An 8,681-nucleotide genomic window follows, 5' to 3' on the forward strand; every position below is an offset into this window, starting at 1 on the left:
CGATTATTGCGGATTATACTCACCAAGTTATCAACCATAACAGATAAAATTATAATTATCACCAAATTATCAGCAATAATAATCAGCAAATTATACTCACCAATGTAAATTATTTTCATTTAATCAACAATAATTACTTTTAATCAATTAAAAATGTACTCTAATCAAGTAATCTGGAATAATGATTAAAAGTAATTATTAAGCAAATAATTAGTAATGAACCGAATTTAATCAAGTACTTAAAGTAATAGAGATCAAATAAAAGATAATTTAATTAAAAACATGAATTAAAATCTTAAATAATTAATTAAAATCAATTAAAAGTATGCCTATTACTATTATTTTTGTTTAAGAGATTGTTCGTTATAGTGAAAGAATTAAATCGCGTACCGTATGTTGTTTGTTATTGTATCTCGTTATGAACTTCAAACCCAACTTAAAATCTGCATAAAGACCGATTCAAGTCAATTATTTTCCAATTCATAATTTTAATAACACAAATTTACTTCATCTCTATTACACATAAGCTATTGCACTCTCCCAAAAACCTTATAAACATACCTTATATTTTGAAATCTGCAATTACAGATTAAAAAAATATAAGAGATTATTTAATTAAAAGCATGAATTAAAATGTGAAATAATTAATTAAAATTCATAAAAGCATAAAAGTTACATACCTTATATTTTGAAATCTGCAATTAGAGTTTTAAATAATATAAGAGATTATTTAATTAAAAGCATGAATTTAAATCTGAAATAATTAATTAAAATTCATAAAAGCATGAAATTGCATACCTTATATTTTCAAATCTGCAAAATAAATTAACGAAAAGTGTGTTAGTTAGACAAAATTAATTTGCATTGCAACAATCTTTTAAAAGAACATTTGTTTATGCATAAAAATTCACGAATTATTATTATTGAAAATTTGTTTAATTTCTATTATTTATTAAAAAAAATTAATTGTTATGCGTACAATAATTCCATTTATTTTTATGCATAAACAGATTTTAATGGCTCTATCCTTGAAGTAATTAAATAAAAATTCATGAATTTGTTAAAAATTTAATTATTTAATTTCTCATGTTGTTGGTTATGCATTAAAATTCAAGAATCTTTATTAAAAGTGTGTTTAATGTCTGTTTTTATTTTCTTGCAAGGATTCGTGAGAAAAGTATACTTACTTGTATGGGAGCGACTTCAAGAACGGTACGTGATGTGGTTTCTTCCGATAATGGCTTCCTTCTAAGAATCAAACTTTGCGAATGATATTTCTTCTTCTGAGAATCAGTGTTGTAGAACTTTTTTTTCGCTTATGGTTTTTGGAGTTTGTTTTTTTTTTTTGCAAATTCTGGAGATTTTTGTAGGATGTTTTTGGTTTACTTTGTAAATTTGTTTTAATTTGGCAATTAGAATAAGCTGTAATATTATTCATTTCATTTAGCGATTGCAACAATTTGTAATATTTTCTTTCTTAATTTTTATTTCATTTCCTGATTTAAATGCTCAATCAACCCTAATTTAGGTACTGCAGTCAATTGTACAATTAATGGGCCATAAATCACGTTTTTGGGCGTTTGGAAACATCAAGTCTGTAGTTGGCTTAAACTCTGAAGCAGTGAAGAGTGTTTCTGTAAATTATATGAGTTACCCGCGCGAAAAGTGATGTTACGAAAAAGCCCTCAGTTATTCCTTCTTTTCTACGTCTCATTTTTATGTGATTATAATTAACTTTAAAAGTGATTATACATATGAAATATTTATAAATTTTTGTTTTTCACAATTGTATTTATTATTTCTTATGATAACTATACTTCATATTTAATACTATAATTAATTCTATTAAGTTTTTTTTAAAAAATTCTAACATCATCTATACGGCATTAATCGACTCCCAAAGATAAAATCATGACTCCACCAATAATGACAAGTGACAGTAACAGTAGTATTTTATGCGTTAGCATCATCTATTTATACCTAGTATTTAAAAAGGAAAATCATAGATAATTGGATGACACGTGTCACCCCAACTTTTATCTTTACATTTGTTTTTGTTTTAAATTTTTTTTGACATGTGTCATTCCCATCTATTATCCATACATTTGTTTTTTTTTTCTTTTATTGTTTGTTATACGAAGTATTTTACAGCTTCAACACATATTCCACGGTTCCACTTTATCTCCCTCTTTAACTCTCAATTAATTCAATATTTAATTTATATGTTTTTCAACTTTCACCTATACAAATAATATATTCTTACTAAAATCACAAACCCTCAATAAATTTGACACTTAAAAAATGACTAAATAACTACTATATAGAACGAGCTCACAAGATAGTTATAAAAATCAAAGTTTTGGACTTTGCTTCTAATGCTTCAAAGTGTCCTAATGGTAATTTGTTTATTTAGGATTGAATTTATAATAAATTAATTAAAAGCGGTGGATTTTTCTTTAAGATATTATTCTTCTGCAACATATTGATAGTTTGTGCACTTTCTCCATTATTAAAATCAACCGACGCAAGATACTCAACAGGAATAGATAAAAGCTGGGATTCCAAAATATGGTAAGTTTTTTAGTCATTGCATTATGTATAAGATAAATTGTAATCAAATTTAGAAAGCGCATAATCTAGCTAAAATTGAACAAATTTCGTTTGCCAAAAAGTCGGATTAGATTTTGATTTTTTTATAGTCTGTTTCTTCACGTAGCTTTTGTAATTGTATGTTAAAAAAAAAAAAAAAGTTAGATTCAACCGTATGTAACATCTTTTTTTTTGGTGTAACCGTATGTAACATCTTAACTCGCGGCATTTCTTTGTCTAGTTAGCGAGTGGTCGTGTCACATTGGACTCTGGCTCTATTGCACAAGTTTCTTCTCACTATTGGAGGACAATTCCAATACGTATTGCTACGACATTATAACATCACATCTTTAACTTAGGATATGTATGAAATTTCGACACGACAAATCATTAACTGTAATCTCTATTCTCTCTTAACATGAGTTTCATGGCTATTTTATTTAATCTTCTCAACTTGGGAAACACGACAATATAGTGTTTGGAATGGATATAAATACAAAGTTAGAATATTATTTTAGATAGAAACTGTCCCATAGTGGAAGAGAAAAAAGTGGTACCTTGTTTAAACAATAGAGTAATGTTTAAAGGTCTTGCGCGCACAGGTTGTACAATAAATTTATTGTACACCAAGATAACTTTTATGTAGTTTTTTGTAACTTTAACCTATTTTTCTGTAACTTTTATGTTATAAAATTAAAAATTTGATAGATAAACATTTTAAAGGGTTAAATGATTAATTTATACATTATTAGTGATTTTGAAGAAATAATTTTTATTCAAATGAAAAAATTTATCATTAAAAAATAGATAACTTTTACATATATAAATATAACTTTTAAGCATTTTGAGTCAACTTTTACTCCGATGTACAATATTTATTGTAAACCCATTATAAATAAGAATTTGTGAATGTTTATATTATTTGAACTGCTGCCCCCAGTGGTTTAGGCTTAAAGGAGGAATGCCCTCGTGTGTTCTCATAGTCCATTTTAGAGGGTTGCTCTTTTTTTCTTTTTGTTTTGTTTTTTTTTTTTGCTTCCAAAGACATTATTCATTAACACGTTATATCCTTATACAACAAATTAAATATTCAGCCCAATAACACAATTCCACATTAGTTTTCATTTGTTTTAAAGGTGTTAGAATAATGTCTTGAATCGGTCAATCCCCTTAATGCAACGCTCCAGCACGGGATCTTGCTTGTTTTGGACCTATTTTCTGGGCTTTTCCGCATTTGTCTGGAGAGTACTATATAAACTTTCTAGGTCATAACCAAATTTATTCTGTAATCTGTAATCCTCGAGATCAATAAAAATTCCTTTCCCTCTGTGGACGTAGCTAACACATTGTTAGTGAACCACGTTAAATCCCTGCGTTCTTTATTTACGTTATTTAACTTTTTTTTTTAGTTTTCGTTATAATAAAAGGAAAATTGGAGAAGATGGTGAAGATTGAGGGGAAGAAGGGAGAGGGAGGAAAGGTGGAAAAGTAGTTTCCTACCCTTTTAAAAGGAAAAGATTTTTACACCTTTGAGGGAGTTATGGATAATTGTTTGTCATCCCTTGTCAAATCAAACAACGGAAAACAATTAAAAAGAGAAAAATCTTTTCCATGAAAATGGTTTACACCCTACCAAACGAGCCTTGATCATTTTTTGATTTTACAAATTATGCTTCCTACATTTGTTTTTTTTTTTGGTGCGAATGAGCCACAAAGGACGGGGATGAGAATCGATCCCATAATCACCTGGAACCGGGATGGAAGCTCTAACCAACTGAGCTATCCATCACTCTCATGCTTCCTACATTTGTAGTTGAATAGTTGAATAATTAAGCTAGACGCGTTGAGATGAAGCTAGTGGTATAGTATAAACAAATTAAACAAACGAAAAGGCTTATATCACCTACTCGATCTTGATAGTTGTTACAGTTTTTTGTACCACTTGACTAAAACATCCAAGGCTTATGATTCCTCCCGTGTATAAAACGAAAGTTGCAAGCGATAAGTGATTAGGTATCCCTTCAACTTGCATAAAAAACGTGATAAATTATTTGATATTTCATACGAGTTAGATTAGATCATCATGAGTCCGACCTGACTTGAAAAATAACAGCTTTTGGCCAGTAATTTTAGGCCCGTTTTCGGGCCCGGCTGGTTCCAATTTAAAATTTTGGATGGATTTTGGGAAACTCAAAATTGCAATATTAGTAATGTAATTGGCCCGCCCCGAAATGGGCCGAATAGCCCACTATTTTTTGGACCGAATTAGCGAGTTTTGGGCAGAAAATTTTGATCCGAAGTTTGGCTCGATCCGACATATTGGACAGAATTTTAAAGGTGTGGCCCGGCCCGAAACCCACCCGGCCGCCAATTTGATCAAATTTTATACAAGTTTATTGTATATCGGTTAATATAACCCAGTTTTTAATAGGTTACATAGTTAACTTTCTACATCATTAATAATTTTAAAGAGATAATATTTATGGAAATTTCTTTTAAAGATATACTTCATAACTTTTATTATAACGGACTAACTCTTAATCATTTTAATTTAATCTATCTTTGAATTATAATATTTATTATACACCCTCTTACATCAAATTTTGTGTTCTATATGAATAATTTCAATGGCTGATTTGATTAGTAGTCTCGCATCATAATCATTAATTTTCGAGTTCCGCCCCACATTGAAGATAAATAATTAGAGGTTCCATGTACTACAAAAACTGCTTTAATTAAAGTGACATTTTTGCATATGCTAAAGAAGTACTGGATAGTCAGGATGTGATGCATAGTGAGAATGTGAGACCGTGGATGGCCCATGGGGAATATGGGGTCACTGAAATGAGCAATGGATTTAAAATCCTTTGCTAAATAATAGAGATCGAAGGTACATTTTCTAACTGTTCATTAATTCACATAAAACTATAAATTATACATGGGATGCTCCCTCCATCTTTGAATACTCGTAACAAATTGACTTTTGCATTATTCGTACATTAAGTTTGACCATATTTTCTTTGTTATAACGGATGCAAGAGAAATAATAAATAACGTAATAAAGAACGCAGAATTTAACGTGGTTCACCAATAATGTGTTAGCTACGTCCACAGGCAGAGGGGTGGAAAGTTTTATTGATCTTGAGGGTTACAGATTACATAATACAACTAGGTTATGACCTAAAGAGTTTATATAGTAATCTCTAGACAGATGCAGAAAAGCCCAGAAAATAGGCCCAAAACAGATAACCCTAGTCCAGAATAACAGATAGCGAGATCCCCGTGATGGGGCGTTGCAGTAAGGGGCTTGACCGATTTAAGGCATTATCTAACATTCTAAATATATAAACTAGCTTTTGAGCCCGTTCATAGAACATACGGTTGTATAGTGGTTGTTGAGATATCTTTTGAAGTTTTAAGTAGTGAATACTTGTGATTTTTGGTAATATATGAATTAAATAGAGGTGTAATTTGAAGGTTGGAAAAATATAAAAATTATATGTTGAATAAATATTGGATGTTAAAGAGGTGGGGTGGAAGAGACTAATGAGTATATATTAGACTATTAATAACTTGATGTTGAATGAGGAAAATGGAGTGGAAGAGGCATTAGAAGTTGTAAATCATAGAAACAATAAAGAAAAACAAAACAAAATGATGTATGAAAGGAGAGATGCCACATGGCTTCTAATAATGAGATGTCACATGACTTCTAATAATTTATGGTGTTCATTTTTAAATACTAGGTATAGATATCAAATTTTATTGTGTAATATGTTGTTAGATTAGTTTTGATTTATATATTTCAAATATTTAAGAAAATGTTAAAGGTCAAACTAATGCATTAATAAATGTGTCTGCCAAGCTGTGTCAAGTATTTTAAAACGGAGGGAGAAATTAACACGGGATATATTTTTGGAGATATGGGGTGTCGAATTAGTTCAACTCCTGATTAATTTCGTGTTCATCAAAAATATATAAAATGTACTCTAATTTTGTCTCTGTTGCATAATGAAACTCCTAAAAACTCACGTACTCATCGTTTACATTAATTGTAATCTACACTGAGAGGAAAAGGCCATTTAATAATCATTTCAATAAATCTCCATCAACTCCCTAGCCTTTATGTTACTTTTTCCTTTTCAATGAATTATGGTAAGGAATAAACCCGTTGAAAGTTGGTCCCAAATGACTGGAAATCGCATTTAAACTCCATAATCCAACAAAATCCAAAGGCATATGCAGTCCTAATTAAGAGATGCATCACAGCTAGCGCATGTGAGAACATTAACATTAATATATAAACATTAAAACTCGATCATTGAGGTTACAATCATACAATTTGTACTTTTGAGATCCAATATTATTGAAGACATTCATCTCCCTTCCGTCTTTTTTCCTATCAATTGGATGCACCTATTCTTACTAGTACATTTGTAGTACTACTTGTCTCACTAAAATAATGCAATACACATTGTAATATCATCCTCTCCATTTTTTTTAAGAAAAGGTTGGTCCATATCAACGATCGTAAAGCATTAAAAATGAATGAAAAGAAATGGAGATTGATATATCATAATAGTATAATACTCCGCAAATTTACACAAGATCATTGCATAGGGAAATTTTTTAGTAAACCCGGTCAACAATAATATTAGTGCACGTGTACACAAATTAAAGTTAAAGTACAATTTCTTCTATTAACCATTTTACATACACAATGTTCATTGTCCGTACAATAATTACAATAAATTAAACACGTACCAATTTGTTAGATGTAGCCATTTTTTGAATCTAAATAACCCTATTTTAAAAAAAAGTGAACCTTGACTTAAAATCACACTAGATCAGGTCCCGTGCAATGCACTTCTTTTTTTTTTTTTGAAAGGATATGTTCCGTGCAATATATGCACGTTTACTACTACAATAATTTATTATTTAAATTGTAACTAAATAAAAAAATTGTAATATTAGGAAAACGTGAAAAAGTAAAAAGGATATATGAAAAAGTATAAATTTAAAGTTGTGTAAAAAAATATTCAAATGAACTAAATTTGTATATTACAATATAAAGTTAAGGATTATAGTTGTATACATGTTGATCGATCTAACAAAGTTAACCAAACCTGAATGACTAACCCAAGACTAATTTTCGAAAAAACCCGAGCATAGCTGATAGTCAAATGCAACATAGTTTGAATTGAGTACAATTTTTATAATTGAACTTCTAATATTTGTCTATTTACCATGTATTATTATTTTACTTAACATTCGTACTTACCATTTATTATATTAACATTAGAAATGGACTAACATTAGAAGTTCATTTATCAATATTATTTAAATTTATTATCATGTTGAAAAGTTATAATAATACAGAAATAAAATCATATCATAAACGAAAAAATAACAATAACTCCACTTTTCTCCAATAATATATTATGTAGTAACGTTTATGGTAATTGAATTATATTTTTATCTTAATTTCCTAAAAAAGGTAATGAAAACTTTTTTAAGTAAAAAAATAAAAAATATTTTGGCGGGAAAAAATTGCACCAGCTGGAAGTGACACATGTCATTCATGATGTTTGTTTTAGTATAATGTAATGTAATAGATTATTTAAGCACAACTTATACTAACGATGGCAATTTGATATTTTTTCATAATAAACCTATTAAACATGCCAAAATAAATTACTCCTCATATCCCTTTTTATTCTTTACTTTTGGTATCATTCACGCGATTAACAAATAATTAATGTGAACAATTTATTTTTACTTAAACAATGTAAATTACTCCCTCCGTCCTAAAATGTTCTTTACGTATTCCATTTCGGGTGTCCCAAAATGTTCTTTACATTTCCTTTTATATTATTACATAAATGTTTTAACGTTCTATCAAATTTTATGTCAAAGATTATTTAAACAATTAAATTCTTTGGGTTATTAAAACTTTTCCATTTTTTCAACGTCAGAATTTTGATAAAAGTGAAAACATTATAAATAAACAAAATTTATCTTGTTTAAACAAAAAATAGTGGAATTTCAATGCACATTTAATTAGTCATTAAATTGCGTGCAAAATACCAAAC

The sequence above is a fragment of the Spinacia oleracea genome, chromosome 4 (genome assembly GCF_020520425.1).
Source record: "Spinacia oleracea cultivar Varoflay chromosome 4, BTI_SOV_V1, whole genome shotgun sequence".
Taxonomy (NCBI): Eukaryota; Viridiplantae; Streptophyta; class Magnoliopsida; order Caryophyllales; family Amaranthaceae; genus Spinacia; species Spinacia oleracea.